Raw genomic sequence first — 13,434 nt, forward strand, 5'->3', positions numbered from 1 at the left:
TTGATTCAACGTCGGCGTCCACCGTTTCAAAATTCGACATATCCATCCGCCCTGACAGTGGCATTGAATCAATGAGGGGGGCACGGGAGAGGCTCGCAGAAACCACCTCTCCCATTGTAGCCACGATAGGCACGCAAAAAGATTTTGCTAGAGCGCCAAGCACCCACCTCATGCCTAGAGACAAGGGCTCGCCATTAGATCAACTTCAAAATCGCAAAACAGACGCACTGTAGAATGGCAACTGCTGCCAAGTCTCTTCCGTAATTGCGTCGGTCGAGTGATCGAAAAAGGTGATCTAAGAAAGGGTCCCAGCGTAGGGCATTCGTTGGGGTAATCGCGCCGATGGCAAAAATTGGTGCAATACCCGCGCAACACCGGACGGAGGTGCTAGACAAGGGCTCCCGTTTTAGATCGAGTTTTAAAATCACCGAGTAGACGCGGTGAGGGCTGGCAATCGCTGCCAAACCTTTTTCTGAAATTGCGCCAGCTGAGTGACAAGAAAACATGATCTAAAGGAGAGTCCAGGAATAGCACCCTCGAGGGTGGGCTTCATGCCCCTCTAATTGATTCAACGTCGCCATCCACCGTTTCAAAATCCAACATATCCATCCGCCCTGACAGCGGCGTTGAATCAATGAGGGGGGCACGGGAGAGGCTCGCGGCAACCACCTCTCCCCTTGTAGCCGCGATAGGCACGCAAAAAATTTTTGCTAGAGCGCCAACCACCCACCTCATGCCTAGAGACAAGGGCTCGCCATTAGATCAACTCCGAAATCGCTGAACAGACGCGCTATAGAATGGAAACCGCTGCCAAGTCTCTTCCGTAGTTGCGTCGGTCGAGTGATCGAAGAAGGTGATCTAAGAGAGGGTCCAAGCGTAGGCATTCGTTGGGGGATTCACACCGATGGCATAATTTTATGCAATACCCGAGCAACACCAGACGGAGGTGCTAGACGTGGGCTCCCGTTTTAGATCGAGTTTTAAAATCACCAAGTAGACGCGGTGAGGGATGGCAACCGCTGCGAAACCTTTTTCCGAAATTGCGCCAGCTGAGCGACAAGAAAACATGATCTAAAGGAGAGTCGAGGAATAGCACATTCGGGGTGGGCTTCATGCCCCTCTAATTGATTCAATGTCGGCGTCCACCGTTTCAAAATCCGACATATCCATCCGCCTTGACACCGGCGTTGAATCAATGAGGGGGGCATGGGAGAGGCTCGCGGCAACCACCTCTCCTATATAAGCTATTAGTGTGAGGCTCACTCTGCATTAGAAATTAGCGAACACACCGACATCCGCCTTAAAAATCCAAATCCTTTAAAATTCCTACCAAACAGCCATTCACGACCCAATTTTTTATGGGGTCGGCAGAGGAGCAAAAGATTGTCATCGGTTAGGAGATGTGAGTTCATGGAGCCGAGGGACTGAAATGGTCATCAAGCTCATCCGATCAACTGGATGAATTTCACCTTGAAGGGGTCCAATCCAAAAGTTCCAGAGGTCATCTCCTGGAACTCTCGAGAACAAGGCCCATCTTACATGCAAACTCTGCTACTGCGCAAACATAGGTTGCAATTAAAGAGAAATTGCGAGGCCGTCACAATGGCCCGAGGCCAATGGCTCCGACTAAGTCAATTTTCTCTTGCAATCACCATGCCGCCGTTCACAGAGAGATATCCCCATTCACCTGTGATGCGACGCACAATCCAATGTCTAGACGCGAGCTCGCCCTTGAAAGAAAGACCACTTTCCAAGACATCCCCTGATGACACATTGGAATGACAACCGCTGTCGAACCATTCCCAATGTTGTGCCGATCGAGTTGGTACAGAGGCGACCTTAGGGAGCTCCCGCGTAGCAATCGAGATGTGCTTTCATACCCATCTCTCACAAAAACCAATCTTAGCTGTGAACAAATTTCACCGCAATGACACCATTGGAACGATGACCGCTGTCGAACAACTCCCAAATTTGAGCCCCAATGGAGTGAGAAAGAATAGCAACTTTGGGGAGCCGCGCATCGCAAACGGGCTGGCTGCTGCTTCATTCCGCTCCTATATATAGATCCGATGTCATTGATTTCATTTGGAATCCGAGGCTGCATTCGTCCTTGCTCACACAAGCAATGGCTCTTCTCATCGAATGGCCACGGGGAGCTTCCGATCACAAAGGCTCCCTTGTCACTCGTGACGCACAGCCCAACTGCTTTCCAAAATTGCGCCAGCTTGAGTGACAAGAAAACATGATCTAAAGGAGAGTCGAGGAATAGCACCTCGAGGGTGGGCTTCATGCCCCTCCAATTGATTCAACGTCGGTGTCCACCGTTTCAAAATCCAACATTTCCATCCGCCTTGACACCGCTGTTGAATCAATGAGAGGGGCACGGGAGAGGTTCGTGGCAACAACCTCTCCTATATAAGCTATTAGTGCAAGGCTCGCTCTGCATTAGAAATTAGCGAACACACCGACATCCGCCATAAAAATCCAAATCGTTGAAAATTCTGACCAAACAGCCATCCACGACCCAATTTATTATGAGGTCGTCTAAGGAGCAAAAGATTGTCGTCGGTTAGGAGATGTGAATTCATGGAGCCAAGGGACTGAAATGGTCATCGAGCTCATCCGATCAATTGGATGAATTTCACCTTTAAGGGGCCCAATCCAAAAGTTTCGGAGGTCATCTCCTGGAACTCTCAAGAACAAGGACCATCTTACTTGCAAACTCTGCTACTGCGCAAACATAGGTTGCAATTAAAGAGAAATTGCCAGGCCATCACAGTGGCCCGAGGCCAATGCTCTGACTAAGTCAATTTTCTCTTGCAATCACCATGTCGCCGTTCACAGAGAGATCTCCCCATTCACTTGCGACGCGAGGCACAATCCAAGTGATAGACGCGAGCTCGCCCTTGAAAGGCCAGGCCACTTTCCAAGACATCCCCCGATGACACATTGGAATGACAACCGCTGTCGAACCATTCCCAATGTTGTGCCGATCGAGTTGGCACAGAGGCGACCTTAGGGAGCTCCCGCGTAGCAATCGGGATGTGCTTTCGTACCCATCTCTCACAAAAACCAATCTTAGCTGTGAACAAATTTAGAATCCAAGGCTCATATCCATCGATATCGTCGGCACTGGGTCTATATATTCAAAGGCCATGGAGAGGTTCCGATAAGAGAAGCTCCCTTGCTCGCTCGCACAAACATCCCAAATGCTAGACACAAGCTCCCACCCTGAGCATCGCTCTCCAGATCGCCGCAATGACACATTGGAATGAAAACCGCTGTCGAACAACTCCCGAATTTGTGCCGATGGAGTGAGAAAGACGAGCAACTTTGGGGAGCCGCGCATGGCAAACGGGCTGCTGCTTCATTCCGCTCTTATATATAGATCCGATCTTGTTGATTTCGTTTGGAATCTGAGGCTGCATTCGTCCTTGCTCACACAAGCAATGGCTCTTCTCATCGAATGGTCACGGGGAGCTTCTGATTACAAAGGCTCCCTTGTCACCCGTGATGCGCAGCCCAACTGCTAGACGACGGCTCGCCCTTCAGATCGCTGCCTAGGCAACCACCACAACGGCACCATTGGAATGACAACCGCTGCCGAACCATTCCAAAAAAATTTTGCCAAAGAAGTTGTTGCAAAGAGAATGACTCTGGGGAGAGAGCCCTCGCATAGCAAAATCGGGATGGCTTCACGGCAGCTGGATGGGATTTGAATTCATGGAGCCAAGGGAGTGAAATGGTCATCGAGCTCATCCGATCAACTGGATGAATTTCACCTTGAAGGGGCCCAATCCAAAAGTTTCAGACGTCATCTCCTGGAATTGTCAAGAACAAAGGCCAATCTTACATGCAAACTCTGCTACTGCGCAAACATAGGTTGCAATTATAGAGAAATTGCAAGGCCATCACAATGGCCCGAGGCCAATGCTCCGACTACTAAGTCAATTTTCTCTTGCAATCACCATGCCGTCATTCACAGAGAGATCTCCCCATTCACTTGTGACGACGCACAATCCAAGTGCTAGACGCGATCTTGCCCTTGAAAGGCCGCGTTCCAAGACATCCCAATGACACATTAGAACGACAACCACTGTCAAACCATTCCCAATGTTGTGCCGATCGAGTTGGCATAGAGGCGATCTTAGGGAGCTCCCGCGAATCGATCGGGAAGTGCTTTCGTACCCATCTCTCACAAAAACCAATGTTAGCTGAACAATTTTAGAATCCAAGGCTCGTATCCATCGATATCGTCGGCACTGGGTCTATATTCAAAGGCCACGGAGAGGTTCCGATAAGAGAAGCTCCCCTGCTCTCTTGCACAAACATCCCCAAATGCTAGACGCAAGCTCCCACCCTTAGCATCACTCTCCAGATCACCGCAATGACACATTGGAACGACAATCGCTGTCGAACAACTCCCAAATTTGTGCCGATGGAGTGAGAAAGAAGAGCCAGATCGGGTCGACGAAAATGGCTAAGCCAGATCAGGTCGGCCAGCATGGCTCGGCTACCATTTTTTGTCGAGAGCTTTCGATATTAAAGCTCACATGTAGCAGCGATAAGTACACCACGACAAAATTGCTAGAGCGCCGAGCACCCATAGCAAATTTCCATTATACCAAGCAACGCCGGAGTGCTAGACAAGGGCTCACATTTAGATCAAGTTTTAAAATCACCAAAAAGACACGCCATGGATCGGCAACCACTGCCTCACCTTTTCCAAAATTGAGTCATCGGTAAACATGATCTAAAGGAGAGCCGAGGAAAAGCACTGAGATTGCTTCATGCCCCTTTCATTCATTCAACATCAGCATAAACCATTTGAAAACCCAACAATCCGATCCGCCTAGACACAAATGTTGAATCAATGAAAGGGGCATGGGAGAGGCTCGCGGCAACAACCTCTCCTATATAAGCTATTAGTGCGAGGCTCGCTCTGCATTAGAAATCTACGACAGCACGGACAAAATCCTTAAAAATCCAATTCAATGAAAAATGTGACCAAACAGCCATCCACGACACCATTTTTGGGGCTCGCCCAGATCGGCTCGGCCAGAATGGCTCGCCCAGATCGGCTCGGCCAGCATGGCTCGGCCAGATCGGCTCGGCTAGCATGGTGACTTGCTGACTCGGTGAGAGTACTTCGAACTGTCAAGAACAAAGGCCAATCTAACATGCAAACTCTGCTACTGCGCAAACATAGGTTGCAATTATAGAGAAATTGCAAGGCCATCACAATGGCCCGAGGCCAACGCTCCGACTACTAAGTCAATTTTCTCTTGCAATCGCCATGCCGCCGTTCACAGAGAGATCTCCCCATTCACCTGTGACGACGCACAATTCAAGTGCTAGACGTGAGCTCGCCCTTGAAAGGCCACGTTCCAAGACATCCCGATGACACATTGGAATGACAACCGCTGTCGAACCATTCCCAACGTTGTGCCGATCGAGTTGGCACAGAGGCGATCTTAGGGAACTCTCGCGTATCGATCGGGAAGTGCTTTCGTACCCATCTCTCACAAAAACCAATGTTAGCTGAAAAATTTTATAATCCAAGGCTCGTATCCATCGATATCGTCGGCACTGGGTCTATATTCAAAGGCCACGGAGAGGTTTCGATAAGAGAAGCTCCCCTGCTCGCTTGCACAAACATCCCCAAATACTAGACGCAAGCTCCCGCACTTAGCATCGCTCTCCAGATCACCGCAATGACACATTGGAACGACAACCGCTATCGAACAACTCCCGAATTTGTGCCGATGGAGTGAGAAACGAGAGCCAGATCGGGTCGATGAAAATGGCTAAGCCAGATCGGGTCGGCCAGCATGGCTCGGCCACCATTTTTCGCCGAGAGCTTTCGATATTAAAGCTCCCATGTAGCCGCGATAAGTACACCATGACAAATTGCTAGAGCGCCGAGAACCCATAGCAAATTGCCATTATACCAAGCAACACCGGAGTGCTAGACAAGGGCTCACGTTTAGATCAAGTTTTAAAACCACCAAAAACACACGCCATGGATCGGCAACCGCTGCCTCACCTTTTCCAAAATTGAGTCATCGGAAAACATGATCTAAAGGAGAGCCGAGGAAAAGCACTGAGATCGCTTCATGCCCCTTTCATTCATTCAACATCGGCATACACCGTTTGAAAACCCAACAATCCGATCCGCCTAGACACCAATGTTGAATGAATGAAAGGGGCACGAGAGAGGCTCACGGCAACAACCTCTCCTATATAAGCTATTAGTGCGAGGCTCGCTCTGCATTAGAAATCTGCGACAGCGCGAACAACTCCCTTAAAAATCCAATTCAATGAAAAATGTGACCAAACAGCCATCCACGACACCATTTTTGGAGCTCGCCCAGATCGGCTTGGCCAGAATGGCTCACCCAGATCGGCTCGGCCAGATCGGCTCGGCCAGCATGGTGACTTGCTGACTCGGTGAGAGTACTTCGAACTGTCAAGAACAAAGGCCAATCTAACATGCAAACTCTGCTACTGCGCAAACATAGGTTGCAATTATAGAGAAATTGCAAGGCCGTCACAATGGCCCGAGGCCAATGCTCTGACTACTAAGTCAATTTTCTCTTGCAATCGCCATGCCGCCGTTCACAGAGAGATCTCCCCATTCACTTGTGACGACGCACAATTCAAGTGCTAGACGCGAGCTCGCCCTTGAAAGGCCGCGTTCCAAGACATCCCGATGACACATTGGAACGACAACCGCTGTCGAACCATTCCCAATGTTGTGCCGATCGAGTTGGCACAGAGGCGATCTTAGGGAACTCCCGCGTATCGATCGGGAAGTGCTTTCGTACCCATCTCTCACAAAAACCAATGTTAGCTGAACAATTTTATAATCCAAGGCTCGTATCCATCGATATCGTTGGCACTGGGTCTATATTCAAAGGCCACGAAGAGGTTCCGATAAAAGAAGCTCCCCTGCTCGCTTGCACAAACATCCCCAAATGCTAGACGCAAGCTCCCGAACTTAGCATCACTCTCCAGATCACCGCAATGACACATTGGAACGACAACCGCTGTCGAACAACTCCCAAATTTGTGCCGATGGAGTGAGAAACGAGAGCCAGATCGGGTCGACGAAAACGGCTAAGCCAGATTGGGTCGGCCAGCATGGATCGGCCACCATTTTTCGCCGAGAGCTTTCGATATTAAAGCTCCCATGTAGCCGCAATAAGTACACCATGACAAATTGCTAGAGCGCCGAGCACCCATAGCAAATTGCCATTATACCAAGCAACACCGGAGTGCTAGACAAGGGCTCACGTTTAGATCAAGTTTTAAAACCACCAAAAACACACGCCATGGACAAAGGCTCTCGCACTTAGCATCGCTCTCCAGATCACCACAATGACACATTGGAACGACAACCGCTGTCGAACAACTCCCAAATTTGTGCCGATGGAGTGAGAAACGAGAGCCAGATCGGGTCGACAAAAATGGCTAAGCCAGATCGGGTCGGCCAGCATGGCTTGGGCACCATTTTTTGCCGAGAGCTTTCGATATTAAAGCTCCCATGTAGCCGCGATAAGTACACCATGACAAATTGGTAGAGCGCCGAGCACCCATAGCAAATTGCCATTATACCAAGCAACGCCGGAGTGCTAGACAAGGGCTCACGTTTAGATCAAGTTTTAAAACCACCAAAAACACACGCCATGGATCGGCAACCACTGCCTCACCTTTTCCAAAATTGAGTCATCAAAAAACATGATCTAAAGGAGAGCTGAGGAAAAGCACTTAGATCGCTTCATGCCCCTTTCATTCATTCAACATCGGCATACACCGTTTGAAAACCCAACAATCCGATCCGCCTAGACACCAATGTTGAATGAATGAAAGGGGCACGGGAGAGGCTCGCGGCAACAACCTCTCCTATATAAGCTATTAGTGTGAGGCTCGCTCTGCATTAGAAATCTACGACAGCGCGGACAACTCCCTTAAAAATCCAATTCAATGAAAAATGTGACCAAACAGCCATCCACGACACCGTTTTTGGAGCTCGCCCAAATCGGCTCGGCCAGAATGGCTCACCTAGATCGGCTCGGCCAGCATGGCTCGCCCAGATCTGCTCGGCCAGCTTGGCTCGGCCAGCATGGCTCGCCCAGATCGGCTCGGCCAGATCAGCTCGGCCAGCATGGTGACTTGGTGACTCGGTGAGAGTACTTGGAACCATCAAGAACAAAGGCCAATCTTACATGCAAACTCTGCTACTGCGCAAACATAGGTTGCAATTATAGAGAATTTGCAAGGCCGTCACAATGGCCTGAGGCCAATGCTCTGACTACTAAGTCAATTTTCTCTTGCAATCGCCATGCCGCCGTTCACAAAGAGATCTCCCCATTCACTTGTGACGACGCATAATCCAAGTGCTAGATGCGAGCTCGCCCTCGAAAGGCCGCGTTCCAAGACATCCCGATGACACATTGGAATGACAACCGCTGTCGAACCATTCCAAATGTTGTGCTGATCGAGTTGGCATAGAGGCGACCAAACAGCCATCCACGACACCATTTTTGGAGCTCGGCCAGATCGGCTCGGCCAGAACAGCTAGCCCAGATCGGCTCGGCCAGCATGGCTCGGCCAGAACAACTCGGCCAGCATGGCTCGGCAAGAACGGCTCACCCAGATCAGCTCGGCCAGAATGGCTCGGCCAGCATGGCTCGGCCAGAATGGCTCACCCAGATCGGCTCAGCCAGCATGGCTCGGCCAGAACAACTCAGCCAGCATGGCCCCGCCAGCATGGCTCGGCCAGAACGGGTCGCAAAGATCGGCTCGCCCAGAACGGGTCGCCCAGATCGGCTCGGCCAGAATGGCTCGCTCAGATCGGCTCGGCCAGCATGGCTTGCCCAGAACGGCTCGGCCAGATCGGGTCGGCCAAAATGGCTCGCCCAGATCGGCTCGGCCAGCATGGCTCGGCCAGAACGGCTCGGCCAGATCGGGATGGTGACTTGATGAACGGACTTAAAGAGTCGGCTTGGCAGGGTGACTTGATGAAAGGACTTAAAGAGTCGACTTGGCAGGGTGACTCGATGAAGGAACTTAGAGGGTCGACTTTGCGGGGTGACTTGATGAATGGACCTAAAGAGTTGACTTGGTGAGAGTACTCAGTGGGGTGACCTGATGAACAGACTTAGAGAGTCGACTTGGTGAGAGTCCTTGGTGGGCCGACCTGGTTGGGTGACTTCGTGAACTGACTTAAAGAGTCGACTTGGTGGGAGTACTTGGTGGGGTTTGACTTGATGAACGGACTTCAAGGGTCGACTTGGCGAGGTGACTTGATGAACGGTCCTAAAGAGTTGACTTGGTGAGAGTACTTGGTGTGGTGACTTGATGAAAAGACTTAAAGAGTCGAATTGGTGAGAGTACTTGGTGGGGTGACTTGATGAACGCACTTGAAGGGTCGACCTGGTGGGGTGACTTTATGAACGGACCTAAAGAGTTGACGTGGTGAGAGTGCCTGGTGGGGTGACTTGATGAACATAGTTAAAGAGTCGACTTGGTGAGAGTAGTTGGTCGGGTGACTTGATGAACGCACTCGAAGAATCAACTTGGTTAGAGTACTTGGTGGGGTGACTTGATGAACGGAATTAAAGATTCGACTTGGTGGGCCGACCTGGCGGGGTGACTTGATGAACGGACTTAGAGAGTCGACTTGGTGAGAGTACTTGGTGACTTGGTGGGTCGACCTGGCCGGGTGACTTGATGAACAAACTTAAAGAGTCGACTTGGCGAGAGTACTCGGTGGGCTGACCTGGTCACGTGACTTGATGAACGGACTAAAAGATTTGACTTGGTGGGCCAACCTGGCGGGGTGAATTGATGAACGGACTTAGAGAGTCGACTTGGTGGGTCGAACTAGCGGGGTGACTTGGTGAGAGTACTTGGTGGGCTGACCTGGCAGGGTGACTTGATGAACGAACTTAGAGAGTCGACTTTGTGAGAGTACTTGGTGGGTCGAACTGGCGGGGTGACTTGATGAATGAACTTAAAGAGTCGACCTGGTGAGAGAACTTGGTGGGCCGAGCTGGCAGGGTGAATTGATGAACGAACCTAAAGAGTCGACTTTGTCAGAGTACGTGGTGGGCCGACCTGGCGGGGTGAGTTGATGACCGAACTTAAAGGGTCGACTTGGTGAGAGTACTTGGTGGGCCGACCTGGCGGGGTGACTTGATGAACGAACTTAAAGAGTCGACTTGGTGAGAGTACTCAGTGGGGTGACCTGATGAACAAACCTAAAGAGTCGACCTGGTGAGAGTACTTGGTGGGCCGACCTGGCGGGGTGACTTTGTGAGCAAACTTAAAGAGTCGACTTGGTGAGAGTAGTTGGTGGGCTGACCTGGCGGGGTGACTTGATGAACGAACTTAAAGAGTCGACCTGGTGGGCCAACTTGGCAGAGTGACTTCATGAACGAACTTAAAGAGTCCACTTGGTGGGCCGACCTGGCGGGGTGACTTGATGAACAAACTTAAAGAGTCGACTCGGTGAGAGTAATTTGTGGGCTGACCTGGCGGGGTGACTTGATGAATGAACTTAAAGAGTCAACTTGGTGGGGTGACTTGATGAACCCACTTGAAGGGTCGACTTGGTGGGGTGACTCTATGAACGGAACTAAAGAGTTGACTTGGTGAGAGTACTTGGTGGGGTGACTCGACGAAATGACTTAAAGAGTCGACTTGGTGAGAGTACTTGGTGGCTCGACTTTATGAGCAGACTTAAAGAGTCCACTTGGTGAGAGTGGGCCTAATGGGTCGATGTGGTGAGTGGGCCTAATGGGGCGAGTTGGTGGGGCAACTTGGCGAGCGGTATTAGAGAGCCGACCTGGTGAGGCGACTCGGCGAGTTGGTTCGTTTAGATGACATGGTGAGCTGACTTGGCGAGTCGACCTGGCGAGCGAACTTAAAGAGTCGACTTGGCAACGTACTCGAGTCAACTTGGTGAGGCGACCTGGCGAGCAGGCTCAAAGAGTCAACATGGTGAGGCGACTCATTGAGTCAACATGGTGAGGTGACTCATGGTGAGGAGCTATCCTTGAGGCAAATTGGTGGGCCTACTTGATTAGTCGACTTGGTGAGCCGACCTGACGAGCTGACACGGTGAGCGGGCTTAAAGAGGCGACGACTTGGTGGGGTAACTCGGCAAGCCAACTTATCGAGGCGAGATGGTGAGTCGACTTGGTGAGCTGACTTGGTGAGCGCACTTAAAGAGTCAACTTCGTGAGGTGACTCGGTGAGTTAGCCCGCTGATGCGACTTGGGCGGGCCGACCTGGCGAACGAACTTAAAGAGGCGACTTGGGCGGGCTGACCTGGTGAGCGAACTTAAAGAGTTGACTTGGCAACGTACTTGAACAATCGACTTGGTGAGCTGACATGGTGAGTGGGCTTAGAGAAGCTACTTGGCAGGGTGACTTGATGAACGGACTTAAAGGGTCGACTTGGCGGGGTGACTCGATGAACGGACCTAAAGAGTTTACTTGGTGAGAGTACTTGGCGGGGTGAACTGATGAACGGACTTAAAGAGTCGACTTGGTGCGAGTACTTGGTGGGCCGACTTGATGAACGGACTTATAGAGTCGACTTGGTGAGAGTAGTTGTTCTCGTGACTTGATGAACGCACTTAAAGAGTCGGCTTGGCGGGGTGACTTGATGAAAGGACTTAAAGAGTCGACTTGGCGGGGTGACTCGATGAACGAACTTAGAGGGTCAACTTTGCAGGGTGACTTGATGAACGGACCTAAAGAGTTGACTTGGTGAGAGTACTCGGTGGGGTGACCTGATGAACAGACTTAGAGAGTCGACTTGGTGAGAGTCCTTGGTGGGCCGACCTGGTTGGGTGACTTCGTGAACTGACTTAAAGAGTCGAGTTGGTGGGAGTACTTGGTGGGGTTTGACTTGATGAACGGACTTCAAGGGTCGACTTGGCAAGGTGACTTGATGAACGGTCCTAAAGAGTTGACTTGGTGAGAGTACATGGTGTGGTGACCTAATGAAAAGACTTAAAGAGTCGAATTGGTGAGAGTACTTGGTGGGGTGACTTGATGAACGCACTTGAAGGGTCGACCTGGTGGGGTGACTTTATGAACGGACCTAAAGAGTTGACGTGGTGAGAGTGCTTGGTGGGGTGACTTGATGAACATAGTTAAAGAGTCAACTTGGTGAGAGTAGTTGGTCGGGTGACTTGATGAACGCACTCGAAGAATCGACTTGGTTAGAGTACTTGGTGGGGTGACTTGATGAACGGACTTAAAGATTTGACTTGGTGGGCCGACCTGGCAGGGTGACTTGATGAACGGACTTAGAGAGTCGACTTGGTGAGAGTACTTGGTGACTTGGTGGGCCGACCTGGCCGGGTGACTTGATGAATAAACTTAAAGAGTCGACTTGGCGAGAGTACTCGGTGGGCTGACCTGGTCACGTGACTTGATGAACGGACTTAAAGATTCGACTTGGTGGGCCGACCTGGTGGGGTGACTTGATGAACGGACTTAGAGAGTCGACTTGGTGGGTCAAACTAGCGGGGTAACTTGGTGAGAGTACTTGGTGGGCTGACCTGGCAGGGTGACTTGATGAACGAACTTAGAGAGTCGACTTTGTGAGAGTACTTGGTGGGTCGAACTGGCAGGGTGACTTGATGAACGAACTTAAAGAGTCGACCTGGTGAGAGAACTTGGTGGGCCAATCTGGCGGGGTGAATTGATGAACGAACCTAAAGAGTCAACTTTGTGAGAGTACTTGGTGGGCCGACCTGGCGGGGTGAGTTGATGACCGAACTTAAAGGGTCGACTTGGTGAGAGTACTTGGTGGGCCGACCTGGCGGGGCGACTTGATGAACAAACTTAAAGAGTCGACTTGGTGAGAGTACTCGGTGGGGTGACCTGATGAACAAATCTAAAGAGTCGACCTGGTGAGAGTACTTGGTGGGCCGACCTGGCGGGGTGACTTGGGGAGCAAACTTAAAGAGTCGACTTGGTGAGAGTAGTTGGTGGGCTGACCTGGCGGGGTGACTTGATGAACAAACTTAAAGAGTCGACCTGGTGGGCCGACTTGGCAGAGTGACTTCATGAACGAACTTAAAGAGTCCACTTGGTGGGCCGACCTGGCGGGGTGACTTGATGAACGAACTTAAAGAGTCGACTCGGTGAGAGTAATTTGTGGGCTGACCTGGCGGGGTGACTTGATGAATGAACTTAAAGAGTCGACTTGGTGGGGTGACTTGATGAACCCACTTGAAGGGTCAACTTGGTGGGGTGACTCTATGAACGGACCTAAAGAGTTGACTTGGTGAGAGTACTTGGTGGGGTGACTCGACGAAAGGACTTAAAGAGTCGACTTGGTGAGAGTACTTGGTGGCTCGACTTTATGAGCAGACTTAAAGAGTCCACTTGGTGAGAGTGGGCCTAACG

Source organism: Cupressus sempervirens, chromosome 2 (assembly GCF_028749045.1).
Source record: "Cupressus sempervirens isolate cs-2001-9-10 chromosome 2, ASM2874904v1, whole genome shotgun sequence".
NCBI classification, from domain to species: Eukaryota; Viridiplantae; Streptophyta; class Pinopsida; order Cupressales; family Cupressaceae; genus Cupressus; species Cupressus sempervirens.